Raw genomic sequence first — 17,063 nt, 5'->3', positions numbered from 1 at the left:
ATTAAATACTTTGCACCTTTTCAATTCCAGTGGCCTTATTTCAAGCATTCAATATTTTCTCTCATTTTTGTTTCAACTTATTTTTAGCTTTTTTTTTTTCCCTCTGTCAAATGTATTGAAGCTGACATAATTATCGCTCTGCCTCCCCCAAAGGCATGTATTTACCTACTTGTTAAAAGGCTTTTTCCATGCTGCCATGCTGTTGCTGTGACAAGATGACTTTGAAGGCACAGTAGGTAAAATAATATTGTATATTGCACAGCAACCCCAACAACGAAATGTTAATTTAACCAATAAAGTAACCACATTGTAATTATAATAATCACTGTTCCTTATCTCTTAACAGGGCTAAAAGTGGAATTCAGATTTGCCATGTAGTGCGTGTCAGCTCTGAAATTACTACACAAATCACTCAGAGCACTGAAGTTTTTATCCCCACCACCTCTAACTCACGGAAAGGATTCTCTGGAGAGTCCAATGTGGCCTCAGAGCCATCATCTTCCTCTTCCAGCTCCCTCCTGCTCCAGCATCACTCTGGGAACAAATCATCCGGGGGCTGTGCTGGGACACCCTCTCTGAGCAGGTAATTAAGATTTAGCCATCATTCTTTTGTGCTTCTAAACCTCTCTGCTGGCTTTGAGACTCCCACCCTGCTTCTCATTCCCAATGTCACACAAATAAATGGATGCCAAGTTCTCTTTGAGACTCAGAAATGAGTTACCAAAAATAAAGTAAATCTGTGGCAGTGATGGACATCTCAGAAGACAGAGAGCTTACAGCAGGAAAGAAAGGGAAGGAGAGGGATGGAGAGCCTTTTTGTGTTTGTAGGCATGGCAAAAGCTGCTTTTTGCCCTTCTGCTGAGCAGCAAGTCAGGAAAAGTGTGGTCCACTGCAGCTCGAGGGAGGATGATCTAAAGTTGTACAAGGGAATTAGCACGGCTTAATCCATGGCTGCTCCCCAAAATGGCAAGGCAGGAGCCATCTCAGGGTGGGTACCTCAGCCCCAGAGGGGAAGAGGCTGGAGCTGCAGATCCCACTGCCTGGATGGCAGTGAAGGGGCCCCAGCCAGTGCCCAGGGTCCCACAGGGACACTCCAGGGATCCAGGACTGCTTGGGAACCATGCCCAACTCAAGTGCAAAGGGCTCCTTTTCCTGCCTTTACAACCCTTCCCATGGCAGAGATGGGATGGTCCAGCTGACCCTCCTAGCTCAAAAATCTGTGCTGGAAAGGTGCCACAAACCTGGGATGTTGGGCAAGACCTTTAGTGCACATAGCCCTGCACAGATGGAACAGGGGCAGCTGCAGGCAGAATACCCCACAGGTCTGTCAACACCGTGGGCAAATTCCTGCTCCTGCTCCTGCTCCTGCTCCTGCTCCTGCTCCTGCTCCAGGACGTGGCCTCCAGACCAAAGCTGCCTGGCCAGGAGCTCCTTGGTAAAAGAGTGGGTGTTGTTTCCCTGAGGGAATGGATCTGTAACTGATCCCAAGGAGGTCCTGACATCCTCTACAGAGGGGCTTCTTGAGGATAATTCTGTTACAGCCCGAGCAGCGTTGAGATACTCCAACACCACGAGTCTGTGTGAGGTCCGAAAACAGATTTTTCCCTTCTCACATTTTATGGGGTGTGGAAATAAAGCCAATTCCCATCCCAGGCCAAATCCCCCAGCCAGATGCCAATCTGGCTCCCGACTGTGATCCTCAAGCTAATATTAACTTGACACAGAGGCAACAGCAGAAATGAGGAATTTGAAGAGCAGGCCTGGGTCCATGTTAGCGTAGGTTTGGAATTTTTGATGTGAAAATTGATCTGTGGCTTTGCAACACACCTCAGGAATCACCTTTAAACATCAGAATACTTAATGCTTGCTCTGGGCAGGTTTTCGAGATAGCAGAGTCTTTCTCTTCCCTTTAAAAGTCCTGGAAACAGCAATATTTCAGGAAACCTCGGTAAATACTGGGCTGCACTGACCAAATCACCCCACAAGAAATGAAACAGCTCTCAGTGTGGCCAGTGGATGTTGCCAGCCAGAGCTCAGGTTGTCCTTTTGCCAATATCAATCCAGCAAGATATTTTCTATATTTCCCATTGCTACTCCCAAAGTTGATCTTTCTTCTTTTTTCTCCTCTGGGGATATTGCAGGGGCTGGACAGCAGAGAATTCCCCACAGTGAGTCCATCCTTTCCTCAGGCTAAGGAGGAAATGCAGCAGTAACTCTTTCCTCTGTGTTAAATAGAGGGGGTTTAAGCCATCTCCACATGGCTTCTCCTCACCCCGGCGCTCCCAAGAGCATTTTAACATCAAATCTGCAGCACCCGTGGCACTTCCCAGGCCTCAGGGGTGACAAACCTTCATTGTCACCTGCAAATGCCACTTTGTGCATTCTGGGGACTAACGGTGAGAAAATGTAACCGTGCCTCTTTTTAATTTTCTCATCAGATTAGAGGCATGCACGTGGCAGGGGTTAATTGCCAGCAACTTTAATTGTTACCCTATGACTCCTGCTTCCCTCGTGTGTTAGTGGCACACAGTCAGGGCTAATAGTGAGAAAATTTGACTGTAGCTCCACCACTCTCTCTTCATTAGGCTAATGGAACATTTTCCTCTCATTTTCTCCCCGGGGTAGCTGTAGGAGTGCTACCTTATAATTGTTGCTCTTACTGTAATTGGCAGTAGTAGGAGGATGTATAATCTCATTGTCTTTCCTGTGCAGTGGTAGATTTATTTATGACCTATTGACAATCCCCAGCCAGCAGCTGTAGCACAGTGAGGGCTGCATTAGCCTTTCCCCTCAGCAAAGGGGAGACTGCACAAAGGCTGTGATTAACCAGAAAGAACAGGAACCCAAGATGTCCCACAGGACCAAATGTTAACATCAGGAACGGCAAACAAAGGCGCTGCTGACCCTGAAGGGATGTTGGTATCCGATTCCCAGGAGTCAGACCAGCCTTTGTGGGTTCTCATGGCATGTTCTCATCTCACTGGTGAAACACAAAGGGTTAAATTCATCTTCAGAGCTGCTTCAGCACACTGACACCAAAAATGGACCAGGCTGGCTTCCACACTACTGTCCACTATAGCTGGGTGAGAAAATGAAGTCATCAAAGCCTGTAGGTGAGGGGGATATCCCAGCCCCACTCAGCAAAGCACTTGAAGTTGGGCCTAATTTCCTGCCTTGGGGTTTTGCTGCACAGGGCCCTAAACTAGTTTGGCATGAACAAACCTGATCCTTCCTCCCAAACACGACTGTTGGATCCAGAAACAGCTTGTAGGTCACGGCTGCTGTTGCCAGGGGGCTGAAGAGCACAGTTTTTCCATGGATGACACCCTGCAAGCAGCTATTCCAATCAGAGGCTGCCAGAGACCTTATTAATGTCTCCATGTGTTTTCTGCCTAGAAGCTGCTGCTCCTCTTGTCCCCTGCTCCAGAGGAAAGCTCTTTGCTTTTACTCACAGACCAGTATTTTCATAGCAGCAGCCTCAGAAAGTTGGGGTCAGGGCAAGCCATGAAGCTCTCCAGGCTGGAGGAACAATGTCTTGTGAACAGGCACTTATCCAGTGGTCTCAACAGAGCCAGGATCAGGCCCTGAGACCCTGATAACACTGAGTTATCCTGCTGCTCCTCAGGTGGAGAAAATAGATAGAGGTAAGTCAGGATCAGAGCTGCAATGAAGCTCATGCAGAACCCTCCCATCATGTTTCTCCAGTGGCTGAAATGATGCTCTTTTTTCCACATCCTCAAGGCTGAATCAGTCAAAGAAACACTTGGAAAATCCCTGTGTCTCCAAAATAGGGAGCACCTGGAAAGCAAATCTCCATCCTCCATGCTGTTAGCTTTAGTAATTTATTTATTTATGAATTTTCCCGTCTTCTCGCTGCTTTATAAAAAAAAAAAAAGACAAAAAAAAAAAAGAAAAAAGAAAAGAACAAATAAACAAACAAATAAATAAATAAAGAGGGAAGCAAAGATAAAAATACTGACCCAAATCCACCGGCAAAGAGAGAAAAAAAAAAAAAAAGAAAGCAGGAGGGCACCACAAGATACATCCTGGTTCTGTGCTCGTGCTCACGACAAGGGTCCTGCTCACCTCCCTGCTGCTCAGCCAGGTCCACTTGTGCTCTCATCTCCTCTCAGCCCAGGAAAAGCAGGTTTAGGGCTGGTCAAGGGCATTCCATAGCAGGCAGGATTTTCTCTCACAAAGGAATTTGCTGGCTACGCCCCAGAACGTGACCTAGGTAATGAGCTTTGTCATTTGCTCTGTCGCGTGTGGGAGCTTTTTTGGGAGCCAAACCAGCTTTTCTGCACTGCTGAAAAGCTTTGAACTCAGAGGGCTTGTCTCAGGGATCTCTGACAATGAGAGCCATAACACCCACCCTGACATATCTAGCACAGTTTGTGCAGGAAGCTTTCCCAAGAAAGGCTGGGATTTTCCAAGGGAACATCGTATCTCTGGGTAGGATGAGGGATCCAGGCTCTCCAGAGAAGTGGTCCAGGCACCAAGTCAGCCAGAGTTCAAGGAGGATTTGGACAACACTCTCAGGCACAGGGTGGGGTTCTAAGGGCTGTGCAGGGTCAGGAGTTGGATGTGATGATCCTTCTGGGGCCCTTCCAAGCTGGAATATTCTGTGATTCTCTGATCCTGCCCATCCAGATGCAGACATGCTGGAGATGGGGCTGCCTGTGCTCAGCTGCAGCCTGGTGGGAAACACAAACACAAAGATGCTGTGCAGGAGCAAGAGCCTGGGTTATCCCATGGGAGCAGAAACTCTGGGAGCCCCCATGGTGGCCCTGGGGACTTGTACCATGAAAACAAAGTTTTCAAAGAGAAACATTCATGGCTCATCCAGGAGGAGATGGACACAAACCCCCTCTTGAGCCCTGCATATCCCAACATGGGGAAAAAACCTTGGAAAATTTTCAATCCCACCCTTGATCCCACTCCTTGGTCTTTGTCCATGCCCAGGCCCTGAAGTTGACTGCTTGTCCTTCCCACCCCTGTAACGGGGTCAAGTCACAGAATCCCAGAATGGTTTGGGTTGGAAAGGGACCTTCAAGACCATCCAGTTCCAACCCCCTGCCATGGGCAGGGACACCTTCCACTATCCCAGGGTGCTCCAAGCCCTGTTCAACCTGGCCTTGGACACTTCCAGGGATCCAGGGGCAGCCACAGCTTCTCTGGGCACCCTGTGCCAGGGCCTCCCAGTCTGAGCCTCACTGGATGCCAGTGGAAGTTTTGCTTCCATGAGAGGGAAAACCAGCCCTTATCAGCCCAGGATCAGCCCCTGCCAACAGCAGCACACACGTGTTGATAGACAGGATGGATTTTTGTGTCAGAAGAGTGGTTTTGCTTATCTTCCACTGCACACAGATGAGCTTATTAAAGCAAAGTAGGTCAGGCACATGATCTAACAGTGTGATCTATGTGAAAGCCACTGGGAGGTGATCATTGTGCTGAGACACTCCAGTCATGATGGATTTATTCCACTTCATACAAAAAGACTCGGCCAGAGCCAAATCTCCCCAACAAAGCCAGGAGCAAGCTCCCCACTAACTTCAGTGAGACCAAGATTTCAGCATCAGTCACTGGTTTCTGCAGAGAATATTTAAAGGAGTCCACAAAAGGAATTACTACCTCTGGATGCTATGGAAAAAAAAAAAAAAAAAGAAGACTAATAAAATTAAAAATAAATGAGTATAGTGCTGACTTCAGGAGGATGACTTTACTCCTCCAGGCTGTAACAGTTTGTGTCATCATTGAACATAATCACAGTAACAGGATGGTTTGGGTTGGAAAGGGACCTTAAAGCACATCCAGTTCCACCCCCTGCCATGGGCAGGGACACCTTCCACTAGCCCAGGTTGCTCCAAGCCCCAGCCAACCTGGCCTGGAACACTTCCACAACACTTGTAGCTCTGCAGGGACGTCAGCAGCCACATCTGTGCCTTCATCCAGCTGAAAACTAACCAGGTTTTGCCCTCCTTCATTCCCAGCTTCCTCCTCTCCCTGACCTGGCTGGCCACAGCACGGATACTGATACAGGCCTGAAGGCTGGACTCAGCCCAGGACTTCATTTCACCTCCTAGACAGAAGATTATTCTCATTTAGGCATTAGCAAGCCCTGACTCCTCACTGGTGGGCAGCTGGAAGTGGCACCCCCTTCAAGAGGTGTCAGATCCAGCAGAAGATGCCTGCCCTGGGCCGGCAGAGATAATCTCTCCCTCCCTGGTGACAGGCACCATCCAACGTTATCAAATCCAGCTCGTGGCTCGTGCTCAATCAGCAGCTTATTTAGAAAAGTCAGTTTGCTAACTGAGAAAAGTTTAATGAATTTTTGGTGTACGGGGAAAAAAAAAAAGATTACTTTATATTACCGATGTGTTCATTTGAAAAATTCATTACATTTATGTATTGTGTTTTCATGTAAATACCTCAGCCAAAATGTATTAGCAAAGAATACAATATTATGGTTCATGGTTCATGTGGTATCTGAAAGGAATAATTGTATAACTAATCAGTGAAAACAAAGTAAATGTTCCTCTTGAGCTTGTACAATAAAAAACTGAATTAAAACTATTCAGGCTCAAAAATGCAAATATGCCATGTTTCCCATCAACAAGAAAATAAAAAAAATTAATATTTAGAAACCCACCTGGAGTACTGGGTTTAGGTCTGAGGGCCCCAGCTTGAAAAGGATGTGGAGATGCTGGAGTGAGTCCAGAGGAGGCTACAAACATTCTCCAAGGACTGGAGCCCCTCTGCTCTGGAGCCAGGCTGGGAGAGCTGGGGATGCTCATCTGGAGAAGAGAAGGCTCCAGGGAGAGCTCAGAGCCCCTTGCAGGGCCTAAAGGGGCTCCAGGAGAGCTGGAGAGGGACTTAGGACAAGGGCATGGAAAGACAGAACAACAGGGAGTGGCTTCAAATTGACAAAGGACAGGGTTAGATGGGATACTGGGAAGAAATTCTTCGCTGGGAGGGTGGGCAGGCCCTGGCACAGGTTGCCCACAGAAGCTGTGGCTGTCCCATGCCTGGAAGTGTTCCAGGCCAGGTTGGCTGGGGCTTGGAGCAACCTGGGATAGTGGAAGGTGTCCCTGCCCATGGCAGGGGGTTGAAACGATGGAGTTCAAGGTCCCTTTCCAACCCAAACCATTCTGGGGTTCTGTAATCCAGAGTCTCAGGGATTTTCTGACAGTCTCATCACAAGGCACTGGCACGGTGTTCAAACCACTTCCCTGTCCCACAGCCCCAGCAAACAGTTCAGAGCTGGATTTGGGCAGTTTATTTTTTGGGGCTGGTTTTTAAATGCAACTTTCTCAAATGATCCCTCTGGTGTTAGGGCAGAATGGGAACAAGGTGATACAAGGGAACAACCCTTGGGAAGGATTTGAATTCCCTAGAGCACAGCAGAGCCATGCCCAGCCCTCAGCAGCCAGTGGCAATGGCCATTCCCTGGGGAAGAGTCAGCACAGCTCCCATCCAAACCCTCAGGGGTTAGCTGGGGTTACCTGCAAAACACAGATAGGCAGCAACCAGCAATTGCAATTAATTAAAGACCCTAAAATCCCAGTTATTTCCCATTCATATATTTATTTTCATGTACATATGTAGCTTAGACTCGCAGCAAGAGACAGCTTTTCCCAGGGATCTCTCAGGGATCCCTGTCCTTACACAGGCTGCTCTGTGAAACCCCACAGATCAGAGCTACACCAAGATGATTTTTGGGAAGAAAAGGGTCTGGATGAGCAGCACAGCCCATGGAGTTGGTACAGCAGGGCCACGGTCTCCGTGACTTCCAGGGGGCAGGGAGATGCTGCAAGCAGGTGAGAAGGAGGGAAAAAACCAAGGGGAATCCTCCTGAGTCTGGGCACTACCAAAAACAGGGGAAAAGGAGGTTTTGCTCAGACTACAAAGAACTCAGTGGGGTCAGTGATGCTGTGTCTCTGATGGACACCAGGACCTCAGACAATGCACAGTGTGGAGCCTCCTGGATGGGATCTGCATGTCCTGACAGCAAAGGAAAAAAAAAAGGAAAAGAAAACGGAAAAAAATCCACTTTCAGCACCACTTTGTGACTTTCTGATTTTCACAGCCAAGTGCCAACACCTTTTCCTCACTCAGGTACGAGCAGGGCTGATGGGCTTCACTCAGGCTGCCAGCAAGGAAGGTTTTGCTGCCCCAAAGAGCAGAGGCAGAGGAGATCCAGTACCCCAACCAGCTTCCTGCAGGGTGTGAGATGGAGAGCATCCAAACTGCTCACCTGGGCAGGATGAGGAGGCGGTTCCCAGGATAAATAAAAACCTGTTTCCAGAATAAATAAAGTCATACAAGATGCCCTGTGTGGGGTGACATGAATCCCATGACTCTTAATGGATTTGGGATCCCAAACCCCCGCCCCCAGCCCAGCAGCTGGGGTGTCCCTTTTCCCAGAACCACGCTCATTCCCGCAGCAGAGTGTTAATATCCACAATGTTGAATTATTCACTGCCTCAGGGCACTCACTCTGCTCTGAGCTGGATAAAAGCACTCAGGCAGGCTCTTACAGCATCCTGGGGGCTGCCACAATATCCTGGATCATTGTGGATGCAGCGGCTGGAATGTAGGAGCTGGTGCCTTCCCGGAGGGGGCAGGACGAGCCGCAAAGCCCCTGGGCTCCTGCGGGCTGCTGGGTGCAGAGCTGGCCTCGGGCAGCGTGCACTGGCTCTGCGCAACCACAAGAGTGTGCCTGCACCACAGCTTTGGGAAATGGGAGCGTTTTGCTGCGACGATGTTAAAATCTCTCCTCCTCTGCAAGAGAAAGGTCCCGGCTCTGCCCTCCTACCCACACGGGATCCCCCTCTCTTTAAGGACTAGCCATAAATCTTGGGGAGAGAAGGATTAGGATTTTGGAGCAGGCACTCTGTTGCATGTCTGGGTAGGGATTTTCTGCCTCAAGCATGTTTTTATTTTCAGGTCCTTAAAGCTGTAAACTCTGGAGATGGGTCCCTGCATGTGCAGGGTAAGGTTCTTCTCCCAAATCTTTAAGAGGTGTCCTAACTTCATCCTTGGCAGTGCTGGGTTGATTGTTGGACTTGATGACCTTAAAGGTCTTTTTAACCCTAATGATTCATATTTCCATGATCTGAGCTGGTTATTCCAGTTCTTTGTTATGGATATGAATTTCTAGGGCAAGTCCATCTGAGCTGCTTCACTCAGTGACTGTAGGATGAACACAGACTGCAGGATTAAAAAGTGTCTTTCAGCACATGTAAAGGGAACCAAAGGTGTTGAGTCCAACTCTAGGGGTTGGTGCTTGCAGACATTGCGTTTGGTCAGCCAAACTGATTTGAAAATTCACTACTGCTGATTGAGACCTGCTTTCACAAAATCACAAAATCACAGAAACATTAAGGCTGGAGAAGACCTACAAGATTATTGAGTCCAGCCTTTGACTGATCACCCCTTTGTCAACCAGACCAGAGCACTGAGCTCCTGTCGTTTCCTGAACACCTCCAGGGATGGGGATTCCATCACTTCCCTGGGCAGCCCACTCCAATGCTTGACAACCCTTCTGTGAAGAAATTCCTCCTGATGTCCAACCTGAAGCTCCTCTGATGCAGCTTGAGGCCATTTCTTCTTGTCCTGTCCCTTGTTCCTTGGGAGCAGAGCCCAACTCCCCCCTGGCCGCACCCCGGGAGTTGTGCAGAGCCAGAAGGTCTCTCCTGAGCCTCCTTTTCTCCAGGCTGAGCCCCTTTCCCAGCTCCCTCAGCTGCTCCTGGTGCTCCAGCCCCTTCCCCAGCTCCATTCCTTTCTCTGGACACACTCCAGCCTCTCAATGCCTTTCTTGTCTTGATGTGCCCAGAGCTGACCCCGGGACTGGAGGTGTGGCCTCAGCAGTGCTCAGCACAGGAGGACGGTCACTGCTCCAGTCCTGCTGGCCACACTATTGCTGGTACAGGCCAGGTACCATCGAGCTCTTGCCCACCTGGGCACACCTGGGCTCATGTCCACCCACTGTCACCCCCAGGTCCTTTCCTGCTGGGCAGCTTTCCAGCCACTCTGCCCCAGCCTGGAGTGCTCCACAGGGTAGTCGTGACCCAAGGGCAGGACCCAGCCCTTGACCTTGTTGAATCTCACACTGTTGGTCTTGGACCATGATTCCATCCCCTGCAGATCCCTCTCAGAGCCTTCCTGCCTTCCAGCAGATCAGCTCCCTCAGGGTACAGTGAGTCCATGCAGTGAGTCCCTGAGTCCACGCAGTGATTCCATGAGTCCATGCAGGACCACGTACACCACTCACTTACCTGGGAGTGACTGCTCTGAGCATGGTTTGATGTCACATCCCTTCAGCATCAACCCCGACCCCTCACTGCAAGTGCTGTGTTCTGCCAGGGTCCTCTGAGTCTGCTTGTGCTGGTTTCTGCCAAAAGTAGGAGGTGGTGGAGCAGTGAGTCAGTGCTGATGGCTTCTCCCTCTGCACAGATGGGCAGCCTTCTGCAGCCAGCAGCAGCTGCAAGGCCCAGCATCGAGGGTTTTGTCTGCAGGGGCTTGGGTGCAAAGCTCTGAGCCTTTAAATTCATGCACAGACCAATATCATTGACTGCTGACCTTCACAGGGCTGGGAATTTCCACAGCACCCAGCTCCACGTGGAGAGCTCCCAGCGAGGAGACGAAGTCTGGTTTGGGGCTGAGCACTCCCACATCCGTGGGAATTTGGATGGAGCTGTTTGGGAGCCACTGAAGGAATCAAGCCGAGCTGCCAAGCCTTGGGCTTGGTGTGAAGCTGATCTCCCTCTCAGCAAAGGTGATGGGGAAGATGGATCCAGGCTGGCAGCAGCTCCCTGTCATCTTCCATTTGTGAATGAAGACCTAACTCTGCCGGCAGCTGCCATCTGTACCAGCCTGCTTGGACACGGCCATGGCTCTGCACAGCATCCAGGAAAAACAAGACAGCCAAGACAAACACTTCCAAAAGTGCTCACAGCTGACACATTGCTCATCTGAAGGCCAAGGCACCTCATGGTCACTGCTGGCTGCTCCAAAATGGGACCACTGACCTGCCCTACCTCTCCATTGCTCTCGACATCACATTTTCTTGCACAAATACATGGGGGTGTTGGAACGGGTGAATATTCATGCTATGAGAATATGAGAGCAGAGAACATTTTGGAAGGTACCTGGGTACTTAAAGCCTATTGGTAATTTTAATGGTCTTTTTAAAAAAAAAAAAGGATTGTGAGGACACATTCTGCCTTCTCTGTCTCTGCCTAGTGGTTTATTTATCTTCCTGTGTTTTGCAGGGAATTGAATTCTTGTCTCCACAGTTATCAATACTGCCACCCAGATTTCTTTCCTGAGCAGAGTCTATGATTACACACATAGAGTTAATTACTCTTTCCCATGTTTATTATTTGGGACTTACCAACACACAATTTCCCTGGAGTTTACCCTTCAGTCACCAGGACTTGGGATCCATTCTCTTCCCTTGACACAAATCCTTAGGTTAAACCATCCCATGGAATTGCGTGATACCAGCAAGCTGTGGCACCTCAGAAATCCCCTTCTTTTCTGGTCAGTTCCTGGAGAATTTATCTAGACCTTTAGGGGATCCTGCTTGATAACCTCTCTGTAGTGAAAAATTACCATTGTTTCTGTATTTTCTTTCCTTCTTTAAACAATTAGAAATCCCTGACAGGGCTTTCATCTTGCACCATAATAAAGTAATTTCTAAAAAAAATTATTGCAATAAAACTGCTAAAAATCTTTCTGCAGTGACTGATCTTCCACAGTCTCCAACATATCCAAGTATCCCAGATGCCAATTTGCCTGCTACAGAAAGAAGAGCTGTGGTTTCCAGGGCACCTCCTGCCTCTCCCAGCTCCACACTGATCCAGACTCATCCAACCCACATTTGCTTTTTGCCTTGTCTCCAGCACTGGCCAAAATGAACATCTAGGAAAAGTACAGGAGCAGGATGAGCATAAAGTGATGTTTCCATGATACTCTCTCAGCCTCTAATAATTTTCCTCTTGGGAACTTCCTGAGCCAAATACTTGCAGACAGTTGGAAACCCTCAGTTGATGCTTCCCTCTGGTTCTCTTGAACACACATAAACTGTTGTCATTCCCAATTCCACTTTATCTACAGCCTTTTGCCACCCCCCCCCCATGTATATATGTATATATACCCCTTCTACATCCATAAAGGAACCAAAACTGGGGTACCCAAGAAGGATTTATGAGTTATGGGCTTCCATCATGACACAACAGTGTTAAAATCTGGTGCCACATTTACCACTTTCCATTCCTCTGCTAACTATCACCACATCCAGGAGATTTCTTGGTTACACTTCTGACGCTTATTTTTTCTCTTTAAAAGATTCAAATTCAAGCAGTTTGACATTTTCTACCCTGAATGTTTCAGAGGATGCTGGAAAGCATCCAGTACTCATTTTATCACTTTACTTTTTGGCCAGATTTCAGTGTAGCCTTTTTTCTTTTGCACAGAATTAAAAGATCACACAACAGGTTAGTTTTCCATATGTTTCATTGTTTTAAATAATTAGCTTAATTTAGGCTCCTTTTGTGTTCTCCTTTTGCAGACTTTGCAATCAACGTGTTTACTAGCAAGTGAAGACATCATGAATGTATGTGTGCATTAGAGGGTAAATGCAAAAATTACATTCTGAATTCACTGACACGAGCAGTCACCCCTACAACACGGTTTTGAGAGTTTAATCAAGAAACAAAAACTTGTGAGCCCAAACAAAACATCTTGAATTTCTCATTTCAATTGCTAAACACTCACCCAGGCTGCATGTGAATGAATTACCGACCCAAAATTATGTGCATAAATTATTTGGCAAACAAGTCTGAGTAATGAACAAATGTGGGTGAATTGCTGTGTTGGGGAAGAGAAAGCGAGGCATGATTCATTCAATCACCCACTCGTTATGGCTGAGTCCCCGGGCTCAAATTAGGCAATAATCAAGGATCCTTCAGTGCAGGGGCTGGAGTGAGCTCAGCTAGGCTGTGAGCCTGCAGACCCAGGATTTGGGAGCTGGGGCTGGTGTCTGCATCATCCAACACTCACCCATAGTGCTGAAGTGCCCAGCCAGTGCTGGTGCAGGCACTTGGACAGCCCCCCATGCACCAGGAAATTGCAATTCCAGATCTCACTGCAAAATCACACATCTCTGGGCCAAATAATAGTCAATATATGGCCTAAGCCACACTGACTGTTGTCATGTAGTGTAAGCAGGTCTTCAGGCTGGCAGAGAGGGGGTTTAGATGGGAGATCAGGAAAAAATTCTTCCCTGTGAGGGTGGTGAGGCCCTGGCACTGGGTGCCCAGAGGAGCTGTGGCTGCCCCATCCCTGGAAGTGTTCCTGGATGGGAATTGAAGCAACCTGGCATAATGGAAGGTGTTCCTGCCCTTGGCAGGGAGGTGGAACTGGATGGGCTTTAAGGAGCCTTCCAACTCAGGCCACTCTATGGTTCTCTGATCACACAGGCACAAGAAAAGCTCACCTTGTGCCATCCCTGCTTTTCTGTACTTACACTGGATACCACTACCTGAAAATGTGGAAATTATGCACAGACAGAACTGGATCCAAACCTGTATTCCCAGCTGTAATGACAGAAGGGGGTTGAGCTCTCTACCTCTTGAATTAGGCTGTCTTCTAACCATTTCTTCTTTTCCACACACAATTATTGCTCACTTGGGTTTCAAGGTTTGCATGGGATATCTGGAAACCTCATTCTTGAAGGACTTGACAAATTTGTGCCCAGCTCAAACATTAAGTGTTACCAATATCCAACACCTGCTGCTGATTCAGCCATGCTCTTAGCCCCACCTCCTGCCCTCTGAGCCAACAAAAACCACAAAGTTCAGCTTCCCAGCTGCTCTTTGCCCTCACCAGGCTCGTGTTCCAGACCTCTGATGTTTTGGGGAGAAGCACTGCACTGCCTGTGCTCGATGGTCACTCTTTTCATGCAGGTAGCAGAACCAACATCCAGAGGTTACCCAGGAACCAAGGATCAACAAAGCATCCTCTGTCCTGAAGCTTTGTGGTTAAAAACCTCCCCAGTCAGACTTTTGAAAGAAAGAACAGAGTAAAAGCATTCAGAGCAAAAACGGTCTTGTTATTTTTCTTTGGCTTTGCTGAGCATCAGAACAAGTGCAAAGGTGACATTCTCAGGGAACTTTTATTCCAACCATCCTCCTTCAGCCACTCTTGATTTTCAGAGTATCAGTAGCAGGTGGTGCAGAAGACACTGCCAAGGCTCACTTGGAGGATATTTTTGAAAGCATTAAAAAAAAATTCCCTTGAACTATTCCGAGCACTGCAGGCAGCTCTTTTCTGCCTCAGAAGGGAATGTGGAAACTTGGGTTTCCTCCCCAAAAGCAAAATACCTCTGCATATCCCTGGCCCTCCATGAGCCAACTGAGCCTCAGTGTAGAATAGGAAGCAGGAGCTGAATTCCTCCCCTGGGGAAACCAGAGCTGAGTTATTGTTCAGTGGCATCAGGAACTGATTCAATGTGAATGGGAGAATAAAAAATCCAGGCAAAACAATGAGATCCCAGCCAGCAATACACTTAAACCCACATCTAAGCTTAAGGTCATGAATAGTCCCAAGTAAAATACCAGGACTGGATGCACTGGCCTTAAGAGCATAAAAACGGGTTTATGCATGCACAGTAATAAATTTTAGCAAGGATGGTGTTTTAAGTTGCCCAATTCCCTGTAACACTCTGGAGTTTCTGTTTCTAGTTATTGCAAACATCTATGCCACAGTGAAGGGAGAGTGACAGGCCCAGCACTGCTGCAGTGTGGTGTGGAGCAAGCAGGAGTTTCACTTCCCAGGCCAGCTATTTTCCCTCTGCTCCCTGAGGGAATTCTGTTGAAGGGGAAATTTGCCCCTGTAGTGTCATATAAGAGAAGAAAGCAACAGTTTCCTACATCACTTTACACTGGAACCCTGATTAATATTCAGGTAATGTAACTTTTACTAAAATTAGATTGGCAGCCACAAAATGCTTTGCTAATTCTGTTTGCAGTGCTCTGCCTGTGACATTAATTTGAGTGATATGGCCTGAGCTTCCTGTTGGACACACGAGTCTGTGGTGTAAAATTCACTTTTGACAATCAAAAATTATTATATGGCTGGAATTTTAATAAAAGCAGAGTCCAAAAAGACCTCAAGAACCTTCTCTATTCTGCTCCTGTGTAACAAGGCAGGATCAGCTGAGTGATTTTTGTTCTTGAGAGCTTTCCATGACAACCCTCTCTAGGAGCTTATTACAAGACTTCACTGTCCACACATGTCACATTTTTCAGAATTCTCCTGGTCAGTACACATCTCTTACAGCTTTCTGGTGAATCTCTGAAACACCTTGCACTCAGCTCTTTATAACTCCATATATACAATATTTCCTTGTCTTGCTTATGTCTTCCCAACAGAAGTCTAACTAATGTCAAGACTCACAACTTCAATGTTTTCCCCTCTGTCCCAGAGCCTGTTACTCTGACATGGAAGCAAATGAGGTTGATTTGACATGATGTGTTCTTGACAAATCCATGTTGACTGTCTCTAATCTCCTTGTCTTCTCTTACATGCTTACAAATTGATTGGTTATTTGTTCCAGGATTTCTCAGGAAACTGAAAGTAAGCTGATGTGTCTGTAATTCCCTAACTCCTTTCAACCTTCATCTTTTTTACTAAGTTTCCGTCCTCACCTTCAGTTTTTTAAGGTACTTACTCATCAAATATTTCATACCCTAGGGAATCCATCAGCAAATCAGCAACTAGCAGAAGACATTCTAAAAAGATGATCATATTTTAATGACCTAAATTATTACAAGATATTTTAAACTATTTTAGGCAGATTATTACTGGGTTTTGGGTTTGGTTTGGTTTTTTTTCAAAACACTACAGTTCTGGTCTGTCTCTACTGTACAGCTTTCAGCAAGCTCGTTTATAGCATCACATGATTTTTTAATATGCTCTAACTGTTCTTCTTGACAGCTATAAACCAAACCCAGCCAAAGTGGTCAAACTGAGCCTGACACTGTTGATGGATGTTACTGCAAGAAAGAAGGCCTGAATTTCCTGCCAGTGTCCTCCTTTCACACAATGAAGTGGGATGGGTCAAAGTGTGTGGGTGAGCAGTTCATGCAAGGAGATCAACATATCGACTTGCCCAAGTGCAAATCCCTCCTTGTGCAACACTGGGAGCAGGGAACAATGATGGATGAGAAAGCCAGACATGCCTGATTCTCACAGCACCCTCCCTGCTGTCCCAGGGCCTGCTCCCAGTGGAGCTGGGTCCATGCACACCAGCTGAGATCAATTGCCAACATCAGCTTTGCAGCCATGCATTGAGCTTTTCTGGATGTCACACTCGCACCTTCCCCCAAACTCTTCCTTCTTTCCCTGTTCTCAACAAAGGTTTGGGGAGGAGAGCTGTCTCCTGCTAGTCATGGAGCAGTGCATCATTTTAAATTAATCATTCCCCATTAGCTTCCCAGGCCAGATGCCAGGCACAATGGAGTCAATCCTCTTCCATGAAATCATCTCTGAAGCAGCATCTCTGCTCTTAAGCACATTTTCACTGGGTTTCTAAGCACACATCAAACCCGGGTTCAACAGAAAGAGATTTTCTCTGCTCTTTGCATTGCTTTTTTCCAATACTACTGAAGGGCACTGTGCTCTCAGGAGACAGGGAAAAATAAAAGGAGTCTTGGCAGAGTAGCAGACAGAAGGAAACTCTTCCTGAAAAGCTTAAGAGCATCTTATTAGAAGGAGAATGAGGTTATGGACACACCTTTTCCTCCTGCTGAGTCATGATTTCTTCCTGCCACTGACAGTAAGCATGGGAAAGAGAAGCCAGCTCCCAGTCAGTAATCAAAGACTCACACGATTTCACCCATAGTACAAGAAAAGAGGTAAGACCAAGAAATGAAATAAATATTGTCATGATTGACTCATCCTTCACAGATCTCTGTTTTGTACTCTTTTTTTTAACCTGTCAAACCTCTCTCGCTGTCATTTCACACTTGGTTTCAACACAGCTACAGAGGTGGAGA

Source organism: Aphelocoma coerulescens, chromosome 5, assembly GCF_041296385.1.
Source record: "Aphelocoma coerulescens isolate FSJ_1873_10779 chromosome 5, UR_Acoe_1.0, whole genome shotgun sequence".
NCBI lineage: Eukaryota > Metazoa > Chordata > Aves > Passeriformes > Corvidae > Aphelocoma > Aphelocoma coerulescens.
This window is presented reverse-complemented; position numbering follows the sequence as displayed.